Here is a 15,208-nt window from a genome sequence, read left to right as displayed (position 1 = left end):
AAGTGTAGTGTGTTAGAAAGGAAGCTGGCTGTGTAAAATGTCATTTTAATTAACATGCACCATATTTTCTTTTAAAGAAATCGCATTTAAAGGACCACAACAAACATCTGGTAGGGACTACAACGAGCTTCCGGATTGGCGACATCACAAACCCCAACATTTACATAAACCCCGCCCCCCAAGAACACGCAACAAAGGGGGTGAAGTCATGTTGGGCTGCTTTAGAGAAGAGGTTGTATTGTTGTATTGTATATAGTGTTGTTACCAATGCTGTCATTTTACACCGGACTGCTTCACAAACGAGGGTCAATTCAACGCTGGATTTGCACAAAAGATTAACATGACGGCACATGTAAGTTGATGAGTTGATTCAACTCCACAGCAACTACATAAATTTATCCACTAACCATTTAGAAACATCCAGTTTCATTCTAAAAGTTGTAACATCTTCCTGCGTCTCTCCATCAGTGTCGACTCAGTTTGAACAATGTAAGGCTAAAATCAAGGCCGTTACTAACAATAGTCATTTTGGCTGCGTGAGATTGTCCAGTTTTGTTGTTATTGAGCAACCGAAGTGCAAGCTATTACAGCTCCGCTCACTTCTGGAAAGGGGTCCGGGAGCAGCAGCTCATTTGTATTTAATGGTACAAACAAAAACGGTGTGTTTTTGCTCACACCAAAATAGGGGCAAAATTTAACAAACTATTAATAAATTATTTGGGGGTATTCTGAGCTGAAATTTCACAGACACATTCTGGGGATATGAGAGACTTATTTTACATCTTGTTAAAAGGGGCATAATAGGTCCCCTTTAAATAAAATAGTATTTTATTTTTTCATAAAATTGTGTTTCAATGATGTTGATTGAACACATTTTATTTAGGCAGAGTGTGTATTTTATTATTTTCCTACTACTGTGTACATTATAATTCACTATCTGCATAATATGGTTTGACTGTAAAGACACTCCTGTAAAAGAGACTTGTTTCTGGATCTCGCTCCAGTCAAATAAAGGTTATGAAGGTTAAACTGTGTGCGTTTGACGTGCTTCCCAGTTTGTCCTACATCCTCTTTGACTGGAATTGACTTCTAGTGTCTTCTAACGGACGGTTAATGTTTCACACTTGGGAGAGCTTGTGATGTCGGCGATGATGCGATGTGATGTAAGAATGATACACGACCTCATTTCCAGGTGCTGTCAATCAACCTGGGTATTTTTATAAAGGACAAATGAAGATCTCAGCAGAGGAGCGTGACTGCAAACCTGAGCGCGGAGACACGACCTGTAATATCACGGTTCATTGTGATAAACTGCCAGAATGCTGCTATTTATGAAATGTCCTTCAGTAGCCGGACGATCAGTGTTACCTGAGACATTTCAGAGTGATAATAAATAAATAAATGCTCCACGAGTGCACATTCTCTCTCTCTGGTTCCTTTTTCTTTGGATAAATCAGTCGTGATTGGCAGTGATGGGTAAGATGTGATAATTATCTGTTGTCTCTTAATGGCTTGTAATTCTATTTGTCTTTTTCTCTTTGGTGATTCATCATCCCCCTTCCATTCCTATCCTCTTCCATTACACCTGAGTGAAAGGTCTTGCTAGTAAATGGCACATTAATGCCTTAATGTTGCTGTTTAGATTGTAGTACATATTCTCTTTTATGCGTAGAAAGCCTCTTCCATCAATTCATTTCACGCAGGGTCGTCAAGGTTTGTTTATTAAAATATTCTATTAAAAACGTACACACATAAACTTCATCCAAAACATCCAGCAGCAAAATCATTAATAAAACCTTTGCTTTTTCAAACCACAGGTCTTAGTCTGTGGCTGATTTAGAGTGTGTCTCACAGTTGTCTGGATGGTAGAAACAGCAGGATGAAGTAGTAAGTTTGGATTTTATGAGCTGCACTCTTGCAAAAAAATCTGATATGCCATAGTGTCACAGTTTTTGTGGTAGCAACGCACGATGAAGATGGAGATAACAATAACACAGTCTTTATTAAACTTTACCAACTCAGAACAAACACCAGAATAATCTCAAGAACAAAAATGACACCATACATTAACCTGAACTGCACACTGCAGTAAGCTAGAATGATATTAGGCATGGTAGTCACGGTAAATCAAGAAAACAAGATTTAAACGATAATACTTACTGTGCTGAGCTACACAACAATGATTAGTTATCTGTCGATGAATGTATCCAAGCAGTTGCTCACCTTGTCTAATGAAACAAGCGTCTTTGGTGTTTCCATGGGTTCTACAAAATAAAAAGATGCACAGACACGATCCGTGTCCTGGTTAAAATTGCTTATTTATCTGGATTAAAATATTCTTGGAAACATTTGGGATAATATACACTATATTGCCAAAAGTATTGGGACACCCCTCCAAATCACTGAATTCAGGTGTTCCAATCACTTCCATGGCCACAGGTGTATAAAATCAAGCAGATAGGCATGCAGACTACTTCTTCAAACATTTGTGAAAGGATTGGTTGCTCTCAGGAGCTCAGTGAATTCAAGCGTGGTACTGTGATAGATTGCCACCTGTGCAATAAGTCTATTTGTGAAATTTCCTCACTACTAAATATTGCACAGTCAACTGTTAGTATCATAACAAAGTGGAAGCAATTGGGAACAACAGCAGCTCAGTCACAAAGTGGTAGGCCACGTAAAATCACAGAGAGGGGTCAGCGCATGCTGAGGCACACAGTGCGCAGAAGTCACAAACTTTCTGCAGAGTCAATAGCTACAGACCTCCAAACTTTGTGTGGCCTTCAGATTAGCTCAAGAACAGTGTGTAGAGAGCTTCATGGAATGGGTTTCCATGGCCGAGCAACTGCATCCAAGCCTAACATCACCAAGTGCAATGCAAAGTGTCGGATGCAGTGGTGTAAAGCACGCCGCTACTGGACAATAGAGCAGAGGAGACGTGTTCTCTGGAGTGACGAATCACACTTCTCTGTCTGGCAATCTGATGGACAAGTCTGGATTTGGTGGTTGCTAGGAGAACGGTACTTGCCTGACTGCATTGTGCCGAGTGTAAAGTTTGGTGGAGGGGGGATTATGGTGTGGGGTTGTTTTTCAGGGGTTGGGCTTGACCCCTTAGTTCCAGTGAAAGGAACTCTTAATGCTTCAGCATACCAAGACATTTTTGGACAATTTCATGCTCCCAACTTTGAGGGAACAGTTTGGGGATGGCCCCTTCCTGTTCCAACATGACTGTGCACAAGTGCACAAAGCAAGGTCCATAAAGACATGGATGAGCGAGTTTGGTGTGGAGGAACTTGACTGGCCTGCACAGAGTCCTGACCTCAAACCGATAGAACACCTTTGGGATGAATTAGAGCGGAGACTGTGAGACTTCTCTCCAACATCACTGCCTGACCTCACAAATGCACTTCTAGAAAAATGGTCAAAAATTCCCATAAACACACTCCTAAAACTTGTGGAAAGCCTTCCCAGAAGAGTTGAAGCTGTTATAGCTGCAAAGGGTGGGCCAACTCCATTAAACCCTACGGATTAAGAATGGGATGTCATTAAAGTTCATGTGCACGTAAAGGCAGGCATCCACAAATACACAAGTCAACAAAAAATATAACATTGTTCTAGTGCTTTATGGATATTTTAATCCAAAATCTTACATATTGTACCTTTAAAAACTTTAAATGTTGATGTTAAATTCATTGCTGTTTTATATATAACTGTGCAAAAGTCTATATAGTATTTATTGCAGTTACACTTTTGTGGTTTGTTTCATAATGACATGAAGCAACCATTTTAGAACATTTTTTGCTTCAATATGATGGCATAAAAGAACCATAGATGGATATTATGGGTTCCATGTGATGCTGCATGAACTTTTTTCATGTCCTTTGACACAACAGGAGAACTGATTCAAATTGGCAGTTCTTTTTATATACCACAATATAGTTCTTGATAAAAAGAGGGTCCTTTATTGAACTTGCAGTGCTGCAAAGAGCAATTATTTTACCACAGTTCTCTGGTATAATCCTGCTGGTTTTGTTGCTGTTTCAGGTTGTTCATCGAGGCTGCTATCTGTGAATGAGTTCGGGGAGATGGTGTCTGAGATTAGACCTCTGCATCACTCTCCAGCTGTCTGCAGAAGAGAGATGCTCGCGTCAACAGCGGCCTTCACAAAGACAAATCCAGCCCTGTGAAGCTCCGTCTGTTTACCAGTGACAACGATAAGAGAAAACTAGACGAAACAAGGACGAGGAGAGGAAGCGATTACGCTCCCTCTCGCTCTCCTTCCCACCGAACCTGCCATTTATCACCGGGCTCCACAGACACAAGGGTCAAAGAAGAGGAGGAGGAGAAGTCACGGTGTGCTTTAAAGGGGAAAAAGAGAGGTGCACGAAGGAGTGTGTGCACGGCCCCATTAAAACTCCACTCCGAGATCCATTTCCGGCGTGTTCCCGCAGGATAATCACAATCACCACCCCTCATTCGGCCTTATCTAAGAGACTTTCAGACACCTCACTACCTCCTTATCTCTCCTAGCACACTCCCTCTACACCTCCACTCCTCCGTCAGGCATTGCGTCACTCCCACCATCCACCGACTCTTCATTAGAAGTGAGTGATATGTCGGAGGGCTGGGCGGTTTCATCCATCTTGCCCACGCCCATCCTTCCGGACATCTGTAATCTGTTTTAGACCTGAGTTACGGCCCGCCGCTCTATCTAAAGAAGAGCAGGCCCTGGTAAAACTCACTCAGCGGCCGTACGCACACTAGACTGCACAGATGGGTCATTACGCTGTGAGAGAAAAGGTATTTATAGCCGGAAATAATGAGGATTATTCACTTACATGCTATTTGAAGAGCAGACGAGCCCCTGTAGCTCACCAGAAGTAACGTCATCAGAGAATATACAAGAATAATGTACCTGAGTCAGAACGCAGCTGATTACACTGAGATTGACTGAAAATAATCATATGGAATATGGAATAAAAGTAATGATGTGCATAACACAATTCTTTCTCTCTCTCTCTCTTTTAAATAGAATCAGACTATTTTTAGTAAATTTGAGGAAACTTTCTTAAAGGAATGGTTGATTATGATTTCACTTTTTTAACTTTAGTTAGTGTGCAATGTTGCTGTTTGAGCATAAACATCTGCAAAGTTACGAGACTCAAAGTTCAATGCAAAGGGAGATATTTTCTTTTACAGAATTCACTGTTTAAGAACTACAACAAATGGCCGTTAGGGACTACAACGAGCTTCTTCTTCATCACTAACGCTAAAATTTATATAAACCCTGCCCTTGAAAACACGCAACAAAGGGAGTGAGGTAATGTTGGGCTGCTTTAGAGAAGAGGAAGAGTTGTTGTAGTAGAGTGTTGTTACCATGCCGTCATTTTATGCCGGACTGCTTCACAAACGACGGTCAATTCAACGCTGGATTGGCAGAAAAAGATTAACATGATGACACATGCTAGTCGATGAGTTGAATCAACTCCACAGAAACTACATAAATTTATCCACTAACCATTCAGAAACGTCCAGATTCATTCTAGAAGTTGTAACTTCTTCCTGAATCTCTCCATCAGTGGTTTGAACAATGTAAGGCTGAACACCATTACTGACAATTGTCATTTTGACTGCGTGAGATTTTCCAGCTTTGTTGTTGTTGAAAAACTGAAGTGTGAGCTGTTAAAGCTCCGCCCTCTTCTAGAAAGTGGGCCGGGAGCAGCAGCTCATTTGCATTTAAAGGGACACACACAAAAATTACATGTTTTTGCTCACACCCAAATTTTTTCAAATTTGACAAGCTATAATAAATGATCTGTGGGGTATTTTTAGCTGAAACGTCACAGACACATTCTGGAGACACCAGAGACTTATATTAGATCTTGTAAAAGGGGCATTATAGGACCCCTTTAAATAGAATCAGACTATTTTTAGTAAATCTCATGATACTTTCTTAACCTTTTGGACCTTATTATGAAATAAGTTCAGATGATGTGATCTAAAAACTATTCCTAAATCAACTTGTTGGTGATTTATGACCACTGACCTTCGAAGCATAATTTACGCATGACTTTGGACTATAAATGGTAAATGTATTTCTTATGTAAGTATGAAATTGAACTATAACCTTTTTCAAATGAATTAAGTTGAATATTATTTAAATGTCACATTTTATTAATTTATTTTTAGGTTTATCAGCAATGAAAAAAGTTCTTACATTAGTGTTAAAACGTTTGAGGTCAGTAACATTTTTATTTAAAAGAAATGTATACTTTTATTCAACAAAGATGCATTACATTGATCAAAAGTGACAGTAAAGACATTTATAATTAATATTAATTAAATGCTGTTCTTTTGAACTTTCTATTCATCAAAAAAACCCTGAAAAAAAATGTATCACAGTTTCCACAAAAAATATTAAACAGCACAACTGTTTTCAACTTTGAAATCTTACCAACCCCAAACATTTGAACAGTAGTGTAAATCATTTTTTAAAAAAAAAAGCATATTTTGACTGAAAGCATACTGTATGCTACTTTATAATAATAGCTTTTTCTTTTCTACATATCAGGATCAATCAATATATATCAATAATGTGTAATCTTGACTATGCTATGCACTAAATATTAAATCATTTGGAACCATTTTCTATTGAGTGTTTAGCTGCATTCGAAGTTCCATTCATTTCTGAGAAACAGCAGATGAATTTGATTCTTAGCATTTGAGCTGAAACAAATCTGCTGATTTGCTTCCCAAATTGAATCGTATGAGGTCAGTTTCAATGGATGAGATCTCCTCAATCCCTATAATTTCATCTGCCTATAGAAGAAGCAGAACATTTGTGTATGAATGCACTGTAATTGACAACTTTCAAACGTCCTCTAAAAACTCTGAAAACTTGTCAAGTGACGTGAAGATGATGAGTGTGACGAAGAGGATGACGCCCGTCTCTGTGGGGTTTGCCCTCCAGTGGCAAGAGATGAAAGCGCTTATCAGCGCCAACAACGTCACGTCACCCTGAGTTAGTACCAGTGTCTTTCACACCTTTATAGACTTTCACAGCAGGTGGACTGCAGAAGAATGTGTGTGTGTGTTTGTCATGCTGAAGCTAAACCACTCAGAAAGGCTTTGCATCACTTATAGCTCTCGCACGATTGACTGAATGTCCAATGTTATGCTCAGAATCCCTTTCTTTGGACATGAGCGGACATCACACCAATATCCTTGAAAACACACAGACATACCTGAGGCTTATGCGTCTGCTGCTTTCTCAGCAGGATTTTGAGAAGGACCTTCTCAACTCAAGTGATTTCTGAGGAACAGATTGTTATTGTTTAGGGAAACCATTTGACTGCTCATTCAGCTAAAGGGAGAATTTCACCCTCCACTACACTTATGTGTTTTGGCGGTGTGACAATGATTTGATTTTAATTTAAATTGTAATAATATTTCACATTATATCTGTTATTACTATTTCTGATCCAATAAATTCAGTCTTGCTGAGCATATGAGACTTCTTTCAAAAATATCTAACCAATTCCAGTCCAAACTGATAGTGTACATCCAAATTAGTGCTATGGCAACAACTGTCTCATTTGTTTCTGTTTTTATTTCTTTTAGCAAACACATCTGAGACAAAAGTGAGTGTTTAAGAGTGTATTTGTTACATTTGTGTGTACTCACTGCGGTTTAGACACAAACTTTATTCCCCCAGTGACTCAGATGCAGCTTACCGCACCGATAAGAGCACACAATGAATGTTGCTTCATTCAACCGGCAGGAAACAGTCGGTGTGTTACTGTTTGTTTAGGTGGTGTGAGTGTGTGTTAGGATATACGTGGAGGTGGAGGTGGAGATAGGAACAGCAAACGGGAATAAACAGAGAAGCGTGCACGACCAAGACTGATAAGATACTGGGAAAACAAGCTCTGCATCCCCAAAAAACCTGCAGCAGTGAATTTATCCACTTGATAGGACACAGACTTCAATAATGGACATAAATAGATCCTTAAAATAGTGTGTTACCTTACAAAATTAGGCTTTAAATGATAAAGAAGACACAAAATGTATTTAATCTTACAAAAACATGTTCACACCAATGTCACAAAGAAAAAAAAAAAAAGAAATTATATTATTTCGCAGCATATTTTATGTAAAATATAGCCATTTTTTTGCTAGTTCCCAGCATACGTTGCATGGGAGACTTGTTAGTGCTTAAGATTCTGGGGTTTTAGAACAGAACATTTGTAATTTTGTTTAAGTTTTTCATCTAAATATTTATATTTTATTTTATTTAAGATTTATTTCAATAACTGACGACGCTAATGGCGCTACGTGTTTACTCTGCTTGCTTCCGGTTCCTTTACAAACACCACTTACACCTAACATAATCATTCATTAAGTTCGAAAAGGTTGACGCAAATTACAAGGGTGTTCGAAATGGGCTGTGTTTACATTATTTTGCTTCATAAAAAAATTCCAAGCCGAGGTGCAAGTATATTAAACCACTTACATGACTCACCCGAACCAAAGTCCCTTTAAGACAAGTCATTTTACTCAGCGACCATCTTTGAAACGCCTCTCGGGCATTCAAGTGCAGCTGAGTGATTCTCTGAGATGGGTGCCGTTTGGGTCATACCTTTTTTTTTTAATATATACCTTAAATAGTTATATTTATGATCATTTCATGTGATAGTGGATTAGTACAACCTTTAAGAAAAAACATTTTCCCACCTCAGGCATGAAATTCTAATTGATATTGAGTGTTTTTTCTTACTGAAAGTTGTTTTGGAGTTCAACCCCGTCACAGACCACTTGGACCCTGTTTAAATATGATTTAAAAAGATTTCAAGGAAATTCTTGTAGAAGCTTTTCAATGAGATGTCCCTTGTTTGATATCATTTATTGCATGTAGAATTTTATTTTTAAATACTCACCATTTGAATACCAAATCAGGTCATGAAAACTGTATCTAACATTGGTCTTCATATCTTATCACAAAATATGCATTAACATTAGGATTTAATCAGGCTTTCATATTTTTTCAGACTGTCCTGTAAGTTCTGCACACAGCAAAACAAACATTGACCTAATTTGTCTTCTTATCACAAAAATATTAATAAAAACTATCAAATAACAGGGTTGAACTCAGCATAACGGGGTTGAAAATGATAACAGGGTTGAAGTGATGATCATTATTTCAATATAGTATGGATTTCTTACCTATAAAATTAATGATATCACATTCAATAACATTTTATTTTATTAAAGTTGGCAAAAACAAACAAACATTTTAGTAAGCATTTAACATTAAATCTAAAGCATTAAGCATTAATTAATCACAAACATCAATCGATCTTTCCATTTGGACCAAAAAGTCCCTTATAAAAACAACATAGACTATGGAAAACTACCTTGCTGGGATCTCATTTTGAATAAAACTTGTTTTTAGTGCTTAATATGAACTTTGAAAACAGGACTGTAACATGTCCATTAATTCATTCTTTATTCAGAAAGAAATCCAACCACATCTTTCGCTTATGTCGTTAAGCTCTGTCACCCAGATTGCTTATTTTTTATCTTTTTCCCTGCCTCTGTGTCCCTTTTCCACCTTTCATGCTCACTCCTGAGATAATTTTCCCTTCTCTCTGGGTCTGCATTTCTTCTTGCTCTGTACTGTCTTTGCCTCTCTGCTGCTGTTTTTGCCATTGGGATGTCTGAAAATATTGAACATAAAATACCATAATCAATTATTTCTGACAGTTCACATCACAGTACAACAAGTCTACAATTGAGTAATCTACTAAGAAGTGTCAAACATTCAACCCTGTCACAACGATTCAACCCTGTTATAATAAAAAATGTGACGGGGTTGAAGTTTTTGGCAAACAGTAGCTCTAACTCGATACTTAGCTAAGACAGTAGCACCACATGGCATTTAGGACATCATAAAATTGTAATGTTTTGCAAAACTATTATTTAATTCATCTTAAACCGTTGTTTACTATAATTTAGTCATACAACAGAGTTGAAATGTTGAGCCTGACAATCTAAATCTGACAGTGAAAAACATGAAATATAGGTAAGAAAAGATACTGACACTTGCCTTTCTTTGCAGCATGTTCTTCAAGAGACTTGTGTGATGTCACTTCTGGATGTGATGCCACAGGGATTGATCCATTATTTTTATAGGGGGGTAAATAGTATGGCGTGACAGGGTTGAAAACAAACTGGAGGACGTGTATAAATATTGCAATTTCATATATAATTAATGCATTTTTATATATATATTTATATTTTAGTTAAAGTAGACCAACATATGATTATATTAGCAGCAACATTTTGGTATTAATTGCACTTTTTATTTGTTTGATATTCAATGAAAATGTAATGATGGTTAGTGAGGACATGCAAACATGCTTGTTGTCTACTACTTAGGCAACCCATTATCTTTAAATTAAAATTTAAAAAAAACAATTGTGTTGCATTATAATGCAAAGGCACCTGGTTCTATTAATTGACAGCGATAAAAAGCATTTTGTGATTTCCTTCAATTGAAAATCTTTGAAGTAAGTTTGGGGGACTTGAAGGGCACCCAATTCAGAGAATCACCCAGCTCCTGTATCTTTGAATGGCGAAATTCTTCAAAGCTGTTTGCCATGCTTTCGATTAAATTTCATATTTGAAATCACCAATGAAATCTGACAACAACTGTCTCATACATTTTGTTTCTAAACGCTCAAATCATGACAAAAAAATGTATATTCAGGCTAGATCAAGCTAATGCACATGCGCAGTCCTAAATGCGCGTCTCTTGTGTACATTTCGGAGGCTCGCGTCTGACTGTTTCTATAGAAACCGGAGCTTCTAACGACCGCTGCAGTGACGCGATGACTTTACCAATCGGCGATTGGCTCTTATTTTTAAATGCGGTATTTATTCCGCCATATTGCGCATTGCACTTTCTCCCATTCAAAACAGTACGAGTGACGCGTCTTGTGTTATTGTATAGTCTTTATAGTCCCGAACAAGATAGCTGTCCCGCATACTTCTTCGTGAGCATTTAAGTATGCTGTTAAAAACTACCCTAGAGCACCACCTGCTGTTAAAACTACGCTCAGAATCGATTTCAGAGAGAAAATATCAGGATCAATTCATATTCATTGTATCGCAAATCGAGAATCGATGTATTGTCCCAGCCCTGAAGTAATGTTTTACTGTAAAACTGTCAAAGGGTTCGCTATTACGTAGAACATAGTTTCTTATTTCTTTATTTTTGTGTTGAAAATAACCCAGTCATGTTCTTCATTCTTAAAAAAATAAAGGTTCTTTATTGGCATTGATGGTTACATGAAGAACCTTTAACATCCATGGAACCTTTTCCATTGCATAAAAGACAGATCTGACAGATTTTATGTGGCTTAGACGGCAAGACCTCTAATGGTGAGTTTCACGCTTAAAGAAGTGGTCTCTCATTACGCCCAAGCGTGAATATCTTCCTCGCACACGTGCAAGAGGCTCTACGTCAAGAACAAAGACGCTCTGATTGCCCTTTTCAGTCTCCCATCTCAGTGTTTTGAATCCATTAGGTAGACCTGCTACCCACAATACCTTACAGGGAACCATGATTGCGGTGTGTACGTGACATCATTAACCCTGCATGTTATCGTCATAGTGTTAACATTAGTGTCGATTGTTCCAGTCTGATAAACAGGATACAGGTCATTAGCCTAATCACACACAAATAAGGCCTCTTTTCATCTTTTTTCTTCTTTCTCTTTGTCCACGCAGCATCTCCTGCATCTGTTTTGTGGCATTAGCCGGCTGAGAGCTCATGCTGAATTTCAGCCATTTTATAAAATTGGCCTTTTAAATTCACGATTTCTTTGAAATGAAGACTTTCATAAGGCAAACCCTAGGACAAAATAAGTTAGTACTGTTGTATCAGACGGCCCTCTGATCTCTGAAGTATTTCTAAGAACATATGCATTCGCAGGAGCTTGTGAGACGTGGTCAGGTGGTCACAAGGGTGGCACTTCTGATTGTTATTGTGGCTGTGCATCTGTCCGGCTGACGTAAATGACATAATCAAATATTATAGCCTACAAAAACCTCTCTAATCAGATTCTCAGATGTTCATTTGATTTCCATCTTAGATATGTCAGATGTTGCTTAAACAGAGCTGGGTGAAAAAGCTGTTGGAGGGAATCAGATAAAGTCACCATGAAATCACAATGGACAATTCTTGTTTTTTTACGAAATATTGCAGTGTTTATTATAAATGATGTATCCGTGCACATCATTATTTTTTTTTAAATTCATGCCCTCATGATCTTTAAACAAAATTCCCATCCCACTTGCAGCGGTAAGTGATGACGTGTTTATTGGCGTGAAGGTGGGGCGACCTGTCACTCACATGAGATCCACCAATAGCAAACCACAACCATCCAGTCAATTCCTGATGAACAAGATCAAGCTGTCTTTTTTTTTTGTTTGTTTGTGAAGCAGTTTCACTCAGAGATACAACACAATAGGGAAGAAAAGTTTATCCGTTTCATGCCGACTTTAACAGACTGTCATCCCCAGACAGAGAGTGTCATGAACAACATAAGGGCTGATCCCTTGAGCGCAAGTGATGACGCTTTGAAGTGATGCTTGAGTGATCAAGAATATTCCAGTGTACTGTACAAATAAGCCTTCTTTCGATTCCCTCATCCTCATTTTTTCCCTTGCATCCTTTTTTCCTTCACATCCTAAGGGGGGGTGGAGTTAGGAAGAGAGGAAAGGAAGTGAGTATGCACAAATAAGAAATGAGAAGCAGCTTAGATGTTGAAATGAAGTATTTTTGAGTAAAGTGGGCAAGCTGTGGTGTTTAATATTCTGTTTTGTGAGGATGAAGAAGAGTTTCTGTTGTGGTGTAATTTTAGGGGTTACCATTGTGGTGAATAATGGAGCTTGGGCATAGGTTAAGAACAGGAATGGTTTCTTTAGACGCAAACATTGGGTATGAAATTAGATTTAGGTTTGATGAAGATTATTTTTGACATTTTATTGGAGTTTTTCTGTTTAAGATTTACATTTTACATTCATAATAACTATTTTAAAGGGATAGTTCACCCAGAAATGAAAATTATCCCATAATTTACTCACCCTCAAGACATCCTGTGTATATGACTTTCTTCTTTCAGCCAAACACAATCAGAGTTATGTTCCAAGCTATATAATAGGACTCAAGATTTTGAAGCCCAAAAAAGTGCATCCATCCATCATAAAAATAATCCACACGGCTCTAGTGGATTAATAATGGCCTTCTAAAGCAAAGCAATGGGTTTTTGCAAGAAAAATATCCATATTTAAAACTTTATAAACTAACTGGCTTCCGGAAACAGCCGTACGCAAGTCGAATTCAGGCGAAAGAGTGACCTCTGACCCAACGCATGACGTATTGATGAACACGGAAGTGCAGAGGAGAGAGCAAAACAAAACACCGGCCATGAATTAGAAGTCTAAAATGAGAATTTTTAAAGAGAAACGCTGGAGGATTTCATTATAAGAGAAGAAGAGCTTGAGTTTGTTGCCCAGCCCTATTTGTTTAAACCTTGAGAGGCATCTAAGCTTACACTACTCCTACATCATGCGTCGGGTCAGAGGTCACTCTTCCACTGGAACCATACTCACGTACGGCCATTGCCAGAAGCCAGTTATTATAGTTTATGAAGTTTTAAATATGGATATTTTTCTTACAAAAACCCATCGCTATGCTTCAGAAGGCCTTTATTAACCCCATGGAGCTGTATGGATTACTTTTATGATGGATGGATGGATGGATGCACTTTTCTTGAGCCCCATTCACTACTTTTATAAAGCTTTGAGGAGCCAGGATATTTATCTCTGATTGCGTTCGTCTGAAAGAAGATAGTCATATACACCTAGGATGGCTTGAGGGTGAGTAAATCATGGGATCATTTTTATTTTTGGATGAACTAACCCTTTAAGAATATTGATACTCAGGTGTTTTTAAGTCACAATGAAATGGAAGTGGCAACAGAATATTTTTCTGTATTGTGTTGTACATCCAAGCGTAAAGGATTGTCGAAAAAGAAAAAAAATGTAGGGCTGGGACTTCATCTATGCATCAGTTGTTGATTGGATATCGAGTTGTGGGCGTGGCATTCAAAAAAGGTGGATGGACATGATTTTGCAGGGGCAGGGTTAAAGTGGACTAAATGATTGGATAAGTCTGGCATCGGTCCTGTCACCAGACAGAAGTCTGTTGTTTTCACCAGAAGACTCAGTTGACTTTTTGATTAAACATTAAGAGGACTAATTAACAAAGTTTGAGAGGAGCACATTCAGATAATCTACCCAATTAGCGCAAGGAGGCCTATATATAAAAAGCAGACTCACCTCTGTGCCATGACAGTTTTCCAGCATCTTTCCTCTACCCCAACTCCTCATTCTCAACTTTTCCTATCCCAGCCAGGGATAGGGATGGGGGATGGGGGGAGGTAAAACTCTGGATTCAGGCCACATTCCGAGTCCAGACAGCATGCCAAATATGCATACGCTTTACTCTTTTCAATTATATGTAAATGTGAACCCGTATTCTTTTTAAAGCTGAAAAGCCATTTATTGTAGTTGCATAGAAATCGTTTTATTCAAAAATGTACCTTTAGAAAAAAACGAAAGGCCTGGAAACAATATTTTTGAGAGTTTTAAAGTTGCAAACTTTCAGTTACAACCCCAGATCTTTAACATTGTTAGCAAATTAACAATTATTAGCTAATACATTTTAACGCCTCTCATTAATGTGATTCTATTGGAGGAAATGAAATAATAAAGCTCTCAAATTCAGTTGTCATTTTACATCTTGATTTGATCACTTTGACATGTTTTGCAATAGATTACTTTATGAGTGTGTTATTGTGAAACTCATCTAGGCTGTGCTCAAACATCTCATGACGCAACCCTCTCCCTGAATCTCAATATCTCTCTTTCTCTTTCTCCTTTTTTTGTCTTCATCTCTTGCTTATTCTCACTAACAGTCCCACGTGTGGTAGTGGTGGTGTAATTTCCACCGTTGGCTGATTTCTGCGCTGATGTGCGCAGTAGGGGACTAGCGCAGCTGTGCTTACCTCTTTGCACGTCCTGCTGGGATTCTCAGTTCGTTATCAATTATTCTGCTTAACTCTCTCTGGAGCGCGTGGTT

The sequence above is a fragment of the Chanodichthys erythropterus genome, chromosome 22 (genome assembly GCF_024489055.1).
Source record: "Chanodichthys erythropterus isolate Z2021 chromosome 22, ASM2448905v1, whole genome shotgun sequence".
Lineage (NCBI taxonomy): Eukaryota > Metazoa > Chordata > Actinopteri > Cypriniformes > Xenocyprididae > Chanodichthys > Chanodichthys erythropterus.
The sequence above is the reverse complement of the archived record's forward strand: the minus strand, read 5'-3'. Positions refer to the sequence as shown.